The sequence below is a fragment of the Lithobates pipiens genome, unplaced genomic scaffold, assembly GCF_037356315.1.
Source record: "Lithobates pipiens isolate NorthernLeopardFrog02 unplaced genomic scaffold, aLitPip1_a1.2 Scaffold_10, whole genome shotgun sequence".
In the NCBI taxonomy this organism is placed as follows: Eukaryota; Metazoa; Chordata; class Amphibia; order Anura; family Ranidae; genus Lithobates; species Lithobates pipiens.
Window position 1 is genome coordinate 172,891,220 of NW_027507686.1, and position 14,503 is coordinate 172,905,722.

Below are 14,503 nucleotides of genomic sequence, written 5' to 3' on the forward strand. Positions count from 1 at the left end.
CCATATAGACGGCACTTAGTTCAGTCCTGTCCTCTGCAATTAATTAGGAATAGTAATTCTAGCTGCAGTAAGCTCTTCTGACACAAAGGATTCTGGGTAAGAGCAATCAGTAAATTGCTTTAAATGACAGGTCCACAGTAGTAGATTAAATACGATAGCTCTCCAAGTGCTGGAATATCGTGTTTTGTTATATGCTTACACAAAAATAAATACTAGGTTCTATTTTTAAAAATGTCTGTCTCTGAAACTGTTCAGGAAAGCTCATGTGGCCTTATACCGTGTCAGCCTCAACACATCTCCTTGGTTCAAGATTAAATAGAATAGAAAAATAAAAAGAAAACCCTCACATGGTTTCTAGATGTAGAACAATTAGGACCTCCAAGTATAACATTAATTTTCTAAAAACCAAGCTGATCTTCAACATTTAGTGTCTGAGGCCACTACTCATAAGGGTACAGACACCCCGCCATATGAAGCCGACACAAAAATGAACAATCCAAGAGTTTGAGAAAAGTTTACATGGATACAGTGTTACACCATAAAATGGCACCACCGCTAGGATACATCCTTGTCTCAAGAAAATATCCTAGCATCCGCCATTAGAGGGACACAGGTGGCCATTGCCACCCAGTGTGGCGTATTGCTAGGACACTGGCAGCTTCCCCAAGTAGCGACCTAGCATACTCCATTGCTAGGCTGCAGGAACCTTCTGCTGCCTAGTTGCTTCTGTCACTAAGAGGCAGGAGGTTTCTGCAACCTAGCATCCTTCATTGCTAGGACACAGGAGGCTTTTGTACTCCAATGCAGTAGATTTGCACTGTATAACGTAAACATGAGCACAAGTGTTTACATTCACACAGTATAAGAAAACATTCCATACACAAAGATAAACAAATCTGAACACAGTGCAAGTTTATACAGCTGTGTCCATGGGCCCATATACCAATAAACAATTCACCTTCCTTAAAGCGGAGTTCCACCCAATTTTACAACTTGGTCTTAAAGGAAAGGCCATCCCCCTACCCCTCATTTTTGGATAGCCAATTAGGATTATAATAATTTTTCTCACCTTTTCTAAAGTATATACTGTAGCATATTTCCGTCCTAGCTCGGTCACAGTGCGTCATTTCCTCCTTCAAGGACCTGTGTGTGTCTCAGAAGACAGGGCCATTCAGAAAGTGCCACGAAACTCACGCATGCACAGTAGGAAACTGGCTGTGAAGCCTGAAGGCTCCACTGCCAGTTTCCCTTAGTTACAATGGCGGTGCCTGCATCCGATCCAATGGACGGATCAGGCTTCGGGGAGGCAAGTTTCCTTATTAAAAGTCAGCAGCTACAGTGCTGATAGCTGCTGACTTTTAAACACCGCTTTAAAGATCCAAAGACCTGTAACGCCCCACCAAGAAGTCATAAAGTAGCACATATACAAATAAAACTTAGCAAACTGATATGAGGAGTTATCCTAAACAAGTTGAATGGATCAAGTATTTTCAGTCCTTAATTGTCTTCAATTTAGGAGAACGGTTAATCAATGGCTTCGCTAATAGGGTCTGAATCACCATGACTAACATCACACACAATGACTAAAAAAATTTCTGTACTCTCACTCAAGATAGAGAGATAGAGGAAAACAATATTAACCACTTAACAACCGCCCTATAGTCGAATGACGGCTACAGGGCGGTTTCTTAACTCTGGGAGGCAGTCATATGACGTCATCCCAGAATTCCGCACTCGAGAGCATCCGTGACTGCCGGGTCCACAGGAAAATTAACCCCTCAATTCCCTGCAACACCATACTCTGAGATACCCAGCCATAGTCGGTGATACCCTGCAATACCCAGCCATAGACACCCCCCACCCCCTCCCGCCGCCCTCCGGTGCTTCTACCGACTCGCCAATACGATCAAATCCAGAATCTTTTTTTTTTTTTTCAGGCTTCCCAGCTTAGAGGTGAGATGCGGGGTCTTATTGACCCCATATCTCACTGTAAAGAGGAGCTGTCATGCCATATTCCTATTACAAGGGATGTTTACATTCCTTGTAATAGGAATAAAAGTGATCAAAAAATTTATTTTTGGGGAAAAAAAAAAAAAGTCAAACTAAAATAAAGTAAAATGAACAACATTTTTTTTTTTTTTTTTTTTTTTTTTTAAAAGCGCCCCTGTCCATACGTGCTCGCATGCAGAAACGAACACATACGTAAGTCCCGCCCACATATAAAAACGGTGTTCAAATCACACATGTGAGGTATCGCTGCGAACGTTAGAGCGAGAGCAATAATTCTAGCCCTAGACCTCCTCTGTAACTCAAAACATATAACCAGTAAAAAAATAAAAATAAAAAATAAAAAAAATTAAATCGTCGCCTATGGGGATTTTTAAGTAGCGACGTTTGGCGCCATTCCACGAGCCAGTGCAATTTTGAAGAGTGACATGTTAGGTATCGATTTACTTGGTGTAACTTCATCTTTCATATGCAAAAATTGGGCTAACTTTACTGTGTTTTTTTTTTTTTAAGCACAAAACAGTTTTTTTTCCCAAAAAAAGCATTCGAAAAATTGCTGCGCAAATACCGTGCGAGATAAAAAGTTGCAACGACCACCACTGTATTCTCCAGGGTGTTTGCTAAAAAAACATATATAATGTTTTGGGATTCTATGTAATTTTCTAGCAAATAAATGATGATTTTTACATGTAGGAGAGAAATGTCAGAATTGTCCTGGGTGCTCCAGAACGCCTGATGGCGCTCCCTGTATGTTGGGCCTCTGTATGTGGCCACACTGTGTAAAAGTCTCACACATGTGGTATTGCCGTACTCGGGAGTAATAGCAGAATGTGTTTTGGGGTGTAATTTGTGGTATGCATATGCTGTGTGAGAAATAAACTGATAATATGACAATTTTGTGAAAAAAAAAAAAAAAAAAAAAAATTGATTTTGCTAAGAATTGTGGGAAAAAATGACAACTTCAAAAAACTCATCATGCCTCTTACTAAATACCTTGGAATGTCTTCTTTCCAAAAAGGGGTCATTTGGGGGGTATTTGTACTTTTCTGGCATGTTAGGGTCTCAAGAATTGAAATAGGCCATCAGTCCTTCAGGTGTGGTCAATTTTCAGATATTGGCACCATAGCTTATGGACTCTATAACTTTCACAAAGACCAAATGATATCCACCAATTTGTACTTATTTTTACCAAAGATATGTAGTAGTATAAATTTTGGCCAAAATTTATGAAGAAAAAAAAAAAAAAAAAAAAACTACTAATCTGCTAAATTTTATAACAGAAACAAAGAAAAATTCATTTTTTTTATTTATTTTTTTTAAACAGAATTTTCGGTCTTTTTTCTTTTATAGCACAAAAAATAAAAAACCCAGCGGTGATTAAATACCACCAAAAGAAAGCTCCATTTGTGTGAAAAAAAAAAAGGACAAAAATTTCATATAGGTCCAGTGTTGCATGACTGAGTAATTGTCATTCAAAATGTGAGAGCACCGAAAGCTGAAAATTGGTCTGGTTATTAAGGGTGTTTAAGTACCCAGTGGTCAAGTGGTTATTAATAATAATAACAACAACGGAGAGATATACAGATATATACACATACAGTGTATGTGTACATATCTCCCACGCAAGTCACAGGCCAAGGCATTCCTGTTCATACATCAGGCATTAAACCCAGCAATCACTAGAAATAAATTAGGTGCTTTTCATCTATGGGGGGGGGGGGGGGGGGGAATATTATTAATAATAATAATAAATAATAATAATATCATACAGATGACTGCATGTCATTCCTCCCAGCAGGCAGATAATCTATGAAAACACAGACACCCGGGCAATTTTACAGTTACAAACCCCCTGTGTCCATTCTAATGCAAACTAGAATGAGGATGCTAGCATTAAGCTAAAGTGACACTAAATGATATCCTTATTCTCCAAAAAAAAAAAAAATATATATATATAATCCATACACATTCACTATTAAAAGCAGTAGCAAAGTTTAGGGGAAAAAAAAAAAAAAAAAAAAAAAAAATTATATATATATATATATATATATATTTTACACACACAATTAAAAAGGAGTAGTAAAGTCAGATGCATAAGGATAAAAAAATCCTTGTGTGTAGCAGCCCCCCTAATACTTACCTGAGCCCCATCTGTCCAGCGATGTCCCCAAGTGTCTTGAATGCCCCAGGTGCTCCCTCCCGATTGGCTGAGACACAGCATGTCGCCATTGGCTCCTGCTGCTGTCAAAGTCAGCCAGCCAACCAGGAAAGAGGGGGTGGGGCAGGTCTGGGCTGCAGCCCCATATCTGAACAAAGGAAGCTATGACTCAGGTCAGGTGCTTCCATAGCAAGCTGCTTCCTGTTGAGTGCCCCCACAGCAGGGAGTGGCCATGGGCACAGAAGAGGGACCCAAGAAAAGGAGGATACAGGCTGCTCTGTACAAATTCACTGCACAGAGCAAGATATATTTCTCCCTCCACCTCTATAAAAATGAGACTTTACAATCACTTTAAGCCCTGCAGCAAGTAGCACACTGGCACCGCTGACAGGGCTTCCATTTTCACCCAGTTTTGCTTCATGGGGTCTGGCCATCAAAATGGCTGAGCTACGAGGACATCATGGCCACTGCGCAGGGATCTGAAGAAACAGCATATTCCTTCATATTCAGCATATTCCTGTTCCTTCAAAGCTTATTCGCTAGCAATGTCACTGGCTGCCAAACAAGCAAATATCTCCTAAATGGTGCACCCACAAAGGGGAGTTTACTATCACTTTGATGGCCCTGTCCTTTAGTTTTCTGCCACCATGAAATGTCATCTGTGAGCTCCTGAACCTCTCTTTTCCCCCCGCACTTCTATTTGTTTGGTACGAGCAGTGCACGCTAGTTCCTGGTAGGGTTTCTTCAGTTGTGGCCGACTGACCTCATATCTGATGGTACCTGCATAGTTGTGGGGCCAACAGCACACCAAATATATCTTTTTAGCTGCCTGTAGGAGTGGCGTTTTTACTGTCCAATGTGCCACGTTTCCTACTGATCCCTTGGAATATTTTTAGCAGGGGTTCCCCGAAAAAGTTAAATTAAGGGTTCCTCTGGGGCATAGAGGAAGAAGGGGGGGGGGGGGGGGGAGGAGCCGTCGAGAATGCATATTTTAATTTGTATTAACAATCAGAGTTTAATGTCACTTTAATGTATGAAACTTGTAAGTAAATCTTTCCTGCATGATTTGTGCTGCTTTATACCAACCGCACCCTCCGTATAGTAAACAATACACGGTGCTTGGACTTTGCTCTAAAGTCATGTACAACACAGGATGTTGAGTGCCAGCAATGAGCACAACCACAGCCAACAAAGCTCCAGTGTTGTGGGCTATGACACAAGCCAGGGGCAGCTGGATGATGTGCTGGTGTCAGTCATGAATAGCAATGCCGGTAAACTGCTCTGTGTGGAGAGATTTGGCCTGCAAGCCACTATTGAGACACACTCCATGCAGGTGCACCATCCACACTGAACAATCAGATGCTTGTCTCTACCCTGCCAACAAAAACAGTCCTCACTGCTGAAGCTACAGGGATTTCTGGGCTGATGATGGAAAATGTGTTTTATTAAAGTGGACCTTTACCCTATAAAACATTTTTCCCCAACCTCCTAGCCAAAATTGATTTTTTTTGTAAGGTATCTAAAGCTTTTTCTTCTGCAATGCAGTACTTCTTTCTTTCACACATGGGCAATAAGGAAATTCTCCCCTCCCACCCCCGGGATGTCCATGTCACACCCCCCAGGACACAGCATCACTGAAAGGCTCACCCACACAGGAGTAAACATGGAGTAGGTATGGAAATCCCATTGCATACACAGATGTGCCACAGGGCTCTCCCACAACAACCCTTAAATTGATCACTTACATCAGATGTATGTATGTATGTATGTATGTATGTATGTATGTATGTATGTATGCATGTATGCATGTATGCATGTATCATTTTCTAATGGAAAAAAATAAAAATAAACTAAAATTTTTGCAGACTTTGCTTACGTCCCGAGTCTGAGTGATGTAAAATATATGCTAAATTTCAAGAAGATTGGACGATATTTAGGAGGTTGCACACTTTGATCTGTTTAGCAAAAGTAGGCAAAAAAATATGATTTTCAAATGTTAAAATTACTTTTATTGGGAAAACTAGAAATCACAAAAAAACTTAAAATACTATTAAAATTATACACCAAGATTAATAGGTAATATGATTAGGCAAAAAGTGCTATATTAATCAACTTTGAATGATGCAATCCCTTGTATTCTTTGTTTTATTAGTAACTAAATGGCTCAGGTGTTTTCCTTCAAAAACCATGTTTTTACCCTCTAATCGTTTCACTTCCTTTTTCTTTGCAGGTTTGGTTTCAAAATTTTTTAGTCCTATTTTCCTTAACAGCCCCGAGTAATACGTTTGTCCAAAAAAGCCATTCCTTCCAACTGTCATTGAGGAATATTCAACCGTTTAGTGCATATATTGCCTTTTCCATCCACCTTGCTTGATGCAGTGCCCCTGGGATCCTGAAACCTAATAGTGAGAATTGTAATAACGCTTTGTAGTCTTCTCTTGGATGACTTCCGTCTTTTAGGACATTTTGGATGTAGTTAACCATTTTCACTCGTTCTTCTAGAAAGCCTTAAAAACTGGACTTTCATCCAGCATTATTGTTTACGACTTCTTATCAAGTGAAGCCCACAAACATACATATCTGTTTTACATCACTGAGACTCAAGGAGTAAGCAAAGTCATATTAAAAAAAAAAAAAAAAAAAAAAAAATTCACATCTTTGGAAAAATAAAACACTCCAACGTACGTACAAGAATATGCACCACTGCAGTGCTTTCATGTGCATTATGGTACAGCATACTGCAGTTTTTTGCACATAAACGTATCAGAGCACGCGTGAACACAGCACAAAAAACACATGTAAAAGGCACACTGAACATGGGGTTTGTGGTATAAACAAGCCCTTTAGGCTGGGTTCATATTTGATGTGGCTGCGTGTCACCGCAAGGGGGGTCGAGTGCAACCCTGTTCACCAATTCAGGTCCTTATTTTTGCCTGAATTCACACCTGAAATTGTAACCAATGGCGCACGGGTCCCTTTGTAAATGCAGACCGCGGCCACCAGGAGCTGCGTGAACCAGCTACATTGAGAACCGATCACACTCTCATGCAAACCTGCATTCAGTTTCCATATGTGTGAAACCAGTCTAGAGATGCAGAGATTAAGTGCATTTCTTACCTAATTTAAAGTTGTGCAAATTTACAGCGATTTTGCGGCTGTGATTTTAGGGAATACCTGTGTAAACTTGAGGTCTATGGACCTCAACTCACATCAAAGTCGCACCAAACTAATACAGGTACTACTTTGAAGTTGCATGATATGAATTGTACTCATTGGAAATCATGGGGTATGACTTATCATGCGACTGCAAAGTTGCATGACAAGTCACACAAGTTTGAAAGGGGCCTTAACACAGTATTAAATCAGGCAGGCTCTTATACTTCATAAATTGATAGTAAATCTAAAGAGGAGACTGGACATTCTGATTCTCTATAGTTGACCTAACAGAAGATCACATTACTCATTTAGCATTTAATGGTCTAATACACAAAAGGAAGACAAAAAATAATAATCTCTTTTCACAGACAAACACAAGTTGGCCCACAGTCCTTGTACCAGTGTGACTTAACATACCGTGGATGTAAATACAAACAAAATGACATAGTCATGGTTTACACAGGCGGCAGAGGGGTGGTGAAAGTGAGTAGTTGTTCTGCACTTTTACCACCCGCCGAGTGCACATATATATATATATATATATATATATATATATCCGTGTTAGTACACACTGCTACAGTTGGAGAGCTTTGAAATTTGTAAATCATGTCTGACAGACAAAACTGCTGAAAAAAAAAAAAAAATCAACCCATTCAAGTGAATAAGACTGCACTCTGGTAGGGCACTCACTGATTAAAACAAGTGATTAGGTAGAGCTGCCTGTTAACTGTCTCTGAAAAGGAATCCACTGCAGATCACTCTTTAGGGGCATTTTAAGAACTGGCAGATGTGTAAACAGTAGTGAATGCTAAATCCACACAGCAACGTCACCGTATGTTGCGCTAGTCCTGGAAGCATCAGGCGGTTATCGAGAGCCGGCCGACTTGGTTTTATCCCACTTTAACCATAATGCCGCGTACACACGAGCGGATTGTATGGCGTACTTAGTCCGTCGAAACACATTTCAGCGGACAATCCGCTCGTGTGTGGCTTCAGCGGACTTTTTCAGTGTGCAGTCCGGAGTACTAAGAATTTAGGTTTTTTCGAAATTCTGTCCGTCGTACTTTAGTTTCAGCGGACAGTACGGTCGTCAGTATGCTAGTTCGACAAACTAAGAATGGCGCATGCCCAGAAAGGATTTACACGGCGGAAGGGTGCTTTGCTGTGTCTTGGACTTCCTATTTCTAGTCCCGTCGTACGTGCTGTACACGTCATCGCGCAAGCTTTCGACGGACTGTTTGTGCATCCGTGTGTGGTCAAGTCCGTTCAGTGGAAAGTACGACGGACTGTCCGTCGGATTGTATGACGGACTAAGTACGCCATACAATCCGCTCGTGTGTACGCGGCATAAGTGTTCATTCGTCTTTTTAAATGCAAGAAGTTCTACACTATGCAAACCTTCTGTTTTATGGTGATCCATTAACCGTGCCATATTCAGATGAGGATTACCATTGCTGAGGTGTTTGGTGTATAGTTCAGAGACCCCAGGCTGTGTTATTAAGCCATCTCCGCTCCCTGGTCCCCTGTAATAAGGGACCATAACCATCTAGTAAGTGGCAGTGTCTGCTCAGGTGAAAGCACTTTTCTATCTCTTCACAGTTTCTATGGTGTCTGGATTAATTGTGTATGGACTATTTTGATTAGTTTTCAATAGTCACCATTATTACATATGGACAAATTTTATTTTCAATATCTTTTTGGGTGGATTGAGCATTCACTGTTACCACATGATTATACAACATTTTCTTTCTAGCTGTAAGTGTACCGGTTCAATTTTTATTGGTTAGCGTCCCACAGGTCAATCTATCTTGCACAGCTTCACTTTTTTTTTTTTTTTTTTTTTTTAAGTGGTTGTATAGTCTTAATTTAAACTTTTACCTACAGGTAAGCCTATAATAAGGCTTAACTGTAGGTAAAAAAAAAAAAAAAAAAAAAAAAAAATTTAATAATATCTCCTAAACCTGTATGGTTTAGGAGATATTCCCCTGGCAATGTGCCGCTGACTGCAGTGGCGCATGCGCACAGGGGATTCTTAGCTGGAAGCCCTGGAGACGCCGGACCCTGCCGGAAAGAAATCTCCCGTGCGCATGAGTGACGATATCGCTGCTCCGGCCACTCACAGTGCCAGAGCCGCGATATCCAGAAGACATGCCGAGGGAACATGTCAACTCCCTCGGTGTGTATTGGGTGAGGTGTCTGGGGCTCGTTCTAAGGCAAGTATTTCATAATGAGCTAGCATGCGGTGCATACTAGCTCATTATGCCATTTGCCTTGCAGGCGTGAAAAGAACATAAAACATGTCACCGGGTTTACTACTGCTTTAATATATATTTCTGTTTGGTGTTGTATAACACCTTGAGTTAGAGCTTGGTTTTTATAGTTAATAGCACAGTTTTCTTTTTTTACTAGATGTGCAAATAAGGCTTTGCTTCCTAAGGCTGCGTTTGTACCTGTGCATTGCCAGAAATACGAAAAAATGTCACCCCAAATGCGAGTAGTAATCATTTAACAAATGCGCAGATCTCACTGCAAAGAGAAAAAAAAAAAAAAAAAGAAGGAGGAGAGAGAGAAGGGGCAGGAGCTACTTTGGCATGTTGCTCATGCGTAGGGCAGCCCATTTAAGTGAATGGGCTACCCTGTGCTGTTGAACCACAAATGCGGTAAAAAGGCGATGTGTCACACACGTGAATGGGGCCTGAAGCACAGAGTAACAAACATTTGCCATAATTTATTTTAAACTAAAACAATGCTGTCAGTTTTATTTTTTGTTACATATCTGCAATGCTGATTGCCGGTAGCGTCTTTTGCAGCCACTTCCTGCTTACATGAATGTACTTTAGGCAACCCACCCTGATGGACAGCGGTTGCTGATGGCTACAGAAATGGAAAATGCCTGTGCAAGGTATGTCAGTTGCAGATTTCTCAGAGAGAGTGTAACAATTCAGGAGAACCATTCGGAGAAAGGGACAGAGCGTTGTCACCTCGGTTGATAAGTTGCCAGAAAAGGGATTGGGGAATTTTTAACAAAAGCTGCAGATTTTTGTGATTGGCTTTACACATCTCTGATATATTTGGTGATGGGCAACACTACAGCTTGTGAACACACAAAGTGTCTAATTACCTAAAACACACAAGTCTTTGTGCATACCTGTCATGGGGGAAATCCAGGGGCGTCACTGCGGACACTCTCTGAAGAGATCAGCTGGATGGTAATCATGTTGCCCCTCTGACCTTAAGGGTCCATCCACACTGGCTGCTGATGGTGTACGGTAGGTTGACAGTGGTGCCAACGCACCGATTCCAGCACATCACACAGTTTATGTTGTTTAAAGGAACCTTATGAAATTGTCATTAGATTCTATTGGCCAAAGCATAATGTGAGGCAGTGGATTGCATCACACTATGCTGGAAGAAAAGTACTCCATTCCCAGCACACACACACACACACACAACCAAATGCAGTCAGTGCCCTCAACTGCCCAGCTACAAGGTAAGGCAATTTGTCTTGTGGTGGCAGTGTGCTGAAAAGAACTGCCCAGGGCAGTGCCACGGCACCCGGTGTGACTGAGCCCTTATACCGAGCCCTGGGCAGATATAAAAGTCACAAATTATTGCAGCTCTATAACCATATGACTTTAAAATGATATCATTTTATAATTTTTTTTTTATTTTTTTTTTTCATGAAAACGGAATATGACCAGGTATCAATCTCTAGCAGCCTGTGTACAGCAGGGCTGGAGTATGAATAGAAGCAGCATTACAACAAGGCAATCAATCCATATGCCAACAACAGGCCATGCTTTATTTTAGCTTTAGGGCTCAGTCACATGGCCATACACCTTCCAGATCAGTGTATTTCTGTGGCAGGTATGGCTGGGTGTTGGTGATTAATTTGTATAGTCAGAGGCGATGCAACTAAAGCCAGGCTCCGCATGTTCAAACAAGTGGTTAGGGGCAGATGATCACCTGTGGACACAAATGTCATCTAGCAGAACGTATTCAATCCTTGTGCGAATACACCTGACCAGTGTGCACAGTGTCAGCCTGTCATTGATTTGTACAGACGTCTGTCCATGGCAGATCACAAACACCTGGCTGCTCAGGAATACGATGATCTAGATTAGTGATTCTCAACCAGGGTTCCTCCAAAGGTTGCTAGGGGTTCCTTCAGCATTGGGAAATTTCTACCTCTGTGATAAGTTCCCACTCACTCCATTGATCTTTTTAGCCATCTGTAAGGAGGTACTTCTTCCCAATGACCACAAGTGTAAGGACCATTCTTCACACTGCCCATCATACTATTGTATCATGAGTTGAATATTTCTAATTTTTAGCAGGGGTTCCCCGAGACCGGAGAACTATTTTCAAGGGTTCCTCTGTGTTGAAAAGGTTGAGAAAGGCTGATCTAGATGGTTTATGGCCCTGGATGGCAGTGTAAATAAGCCCCTACGTTCCAATCAATGCTCTGTGACCATTGCAGTCACTCATTCAGTTTACGAGGTCAAAAAAAAAAAAAAAAAAAAAGGAAGAAGGATGAACGAACAACGCTGGTTGCCGAGGACTATAGAACCACCATGATACCAGAACCCTATCCACCTACTTACTTATAGTGGAGAACCTGGACCAGCTTCCCTGCACATACACATCAGTTTACAGCACAGCTCACACAAGCAGTCTGTCTTATGGGTGACACCAGCATACCACTGTGGTGTCAGATTCCCTGTGTCCCCAGGCTGCACATTTTGCAGTCTACCTGTCCTGTTGGAGGAGTTCCCTGAGGGAAGGCATCCTAGTGACAGCCACCAGTCATGACATTCCTGGCATGCCTGTCCCCACACTGACCACATCCTACAACTTGGTGCCAATACACATTAGGTCTATCAACTTCTCTACCACAGCCATCCTACAAATCCATTAGCCTCCTTTACCCATGTGGCAGTCCCTGCCCTCTGTGGTGGATCATGGCATGGAGCATCACGGCAGCATACAATGGGATGTGGCTCCACCCCCCTCAATCAGATATGACCGGTGTCTTGTCGAATAGTGTCTGCCCTGTACTGCGCTTGAGCAGTATGGAGGACAAGGAGACGCCGAAAGTCTCCAAATATGAACGGTGAGTCCAGATTCAAGCCCCACCATCCAAGTGCACATAGAGTTAGAATAAAAAAAATTGCTGAGCGAAGCAAGACCTGCCCGAAGTGCGGCGAGCGAATCGTGCCGGGGAGGGGCCCTGTTACTAAGTGCTACCGTATGTCCACTTGGATGGTGGGGCTTGAACCTGGACTCAGGGCAGAAGGTACTATTAAGTGTGCAGGCGCCGTTCATCTTTGGAGACTTTCGGCATCTCCTTGTCCTCTGTACTCCGCAAGTGCCGTGGCTGCGCAGTACAAAGCGGAGTATCTGATTGGGGGTGGACAGTTCTCGGCATAACACCGGAAGTGTATCCAAAGTGTACCAATTCAAATTTGCAGTACTCAGTAAAGTCTTGCTGCCCGTTGAACATATAAGTGTGACAACAAAAGATTTTGCTTTTACGGCAGCTTCTGTCAAAGGGGCAGAACTGAAAAGCGTCTGCCAATCAGCTCCTGGTTAGCGGTCTCAGCCAATGGCAGGCAGCCCCGACCAGTGTGTTTTGGTGGGGGGGGGGGGGGGGGGAGAAACGATCCCCTGTCAGAACACGATAGCTAGTGGAGGAGATTGCTGTACTAACATCAGGTAGGAGGCGCCATTCCCACCCCACCGCAGGTTGAGGCTCGGAGCACACTGAAAACGGCTGCAGATCGCACGCCGCGTGTCCCCATTCTCTGGTTCAGAGACGAATCAGAGCCAAATCTTTGCCTAAATTCGGCCCTGAAACTGAGCCAAAGACGCACAGTTTTGTGTGCAGTGCGCTCCGCAGCCACCCGGAAATACGTGAACCGGCTCCATAGAGAGCCATGCACATTCTCCTGCTATGTGAATTGGATGCGGGTTTCTTCACATCCAATTCGTGAAATTGGTGTGAACCCAGCCTTAGAGGATGGTGAAGCCCATCTCTAATGATTGCTTGTCGGGCACACACAGATGAAGCAGACGCCTCTTCATCACTGTCAAACAAACTCTGAAAAGTGATCCACTGCTCTTCAGAGGACTGCTACCAGCGTAAACAAACCCTGAAGCCACATTCATGCGTTTCTGCTTGTGCTTCTGGGAACATGCGACATGCTTAAAGTGCCAAGAAGAAGACGGGGGTACACGATGTCCTATGGGGTGTTTGTCACATGGATTGTCCCACGTATGACAGGAAACAGCAAATAAAAGCCGCCGGAGACCAGGCTCATGTCTTTGGGGCAGATTTTCTGCATCCTCCCAGATTAGATTGAACTGTCTGTCCTCTTGCTGTACAGCACTGCGCAAACTGTTGGTGTTATATAAATCTTAATAATAATAATAATAATAATAATAATAATAATTTTAGGTGCGCTGCCATTACCCGCTATTAGAATGCGCACTTCATGAAAGCGCAACAAAGACGCAGCAGGCAGAGTTTGATGTACTTTCATGAAAACACACATTAAAGCAGCACAGATATAAAGGAGCTCGTCCGATGAGATTGTATGGTGTGTGGCCACCTAAGAGCACTGAACTCCCTGTACAGATCCCAGCCCGGAAGAGATCCCGGTACACACCGTGTAGAGCTCCTCGCCACCCTTCATTTCCTGGCGGAGCACACAATAGAGGAGATCCCCCCCATACACACAGCGCTCACCTCCGGACAGGGCCGCTCCTCGATCCTCCGGGCCGGGTGACAGGCTGCAGATCGGACGGTGAAGGAGACAATCCCGGACAGTGATAGACAGCCGAGCCCGGAGCTAGAGAAAGTCTTCACTCAGCCACACCCCGCCCCGCCACTGCCCGGCCTCATACATTAACCCCGGGGGCGCCGTGTGCACACTGCTCCTCACCGGGAGAACGGCGCCACCTACCGGACCATTTGCACATCACACACTCCATGTGTGTTGTATGACACACACTATTCACATCACCAGGAGGAGGATACTTACACACATTAGTACATACCAATCATAACATTAAAGTAAAATCATTTTTTTGTAGGGAAAGGAAGTCCTAAAAGTCGCACATCACATTAAATCCCTGTAAGGCTCCATTCACACGTATGTGGACTGGATGCAGATTTCTCCG

At 42.9% G+C, this 14,503-nt stretch overlaps 1 protein-coding gene across 1 annotated transcript in view; it reads right to left on the bottom strand.

The window, feature by feature from the left end:
* The window catches only part of CD151 (CD151 molecule (Raph blood group)), a 74,744-nt gene extending 60,518 nt beyond the window's left edge, over window positions 1-14,226 (bottom strand). The window contains exon 1 of the mRNA XM_077459878.1: window positions 14,070-14,226. The gene's annotated coding sequence lies outside the window, so the exon portion shown is untranslated. The remainder of the gene's footprint in view (window positions 1-14,069) is intronic.
* Window positions 14,227-14,503: the final 277 nt, after the last annotated feature.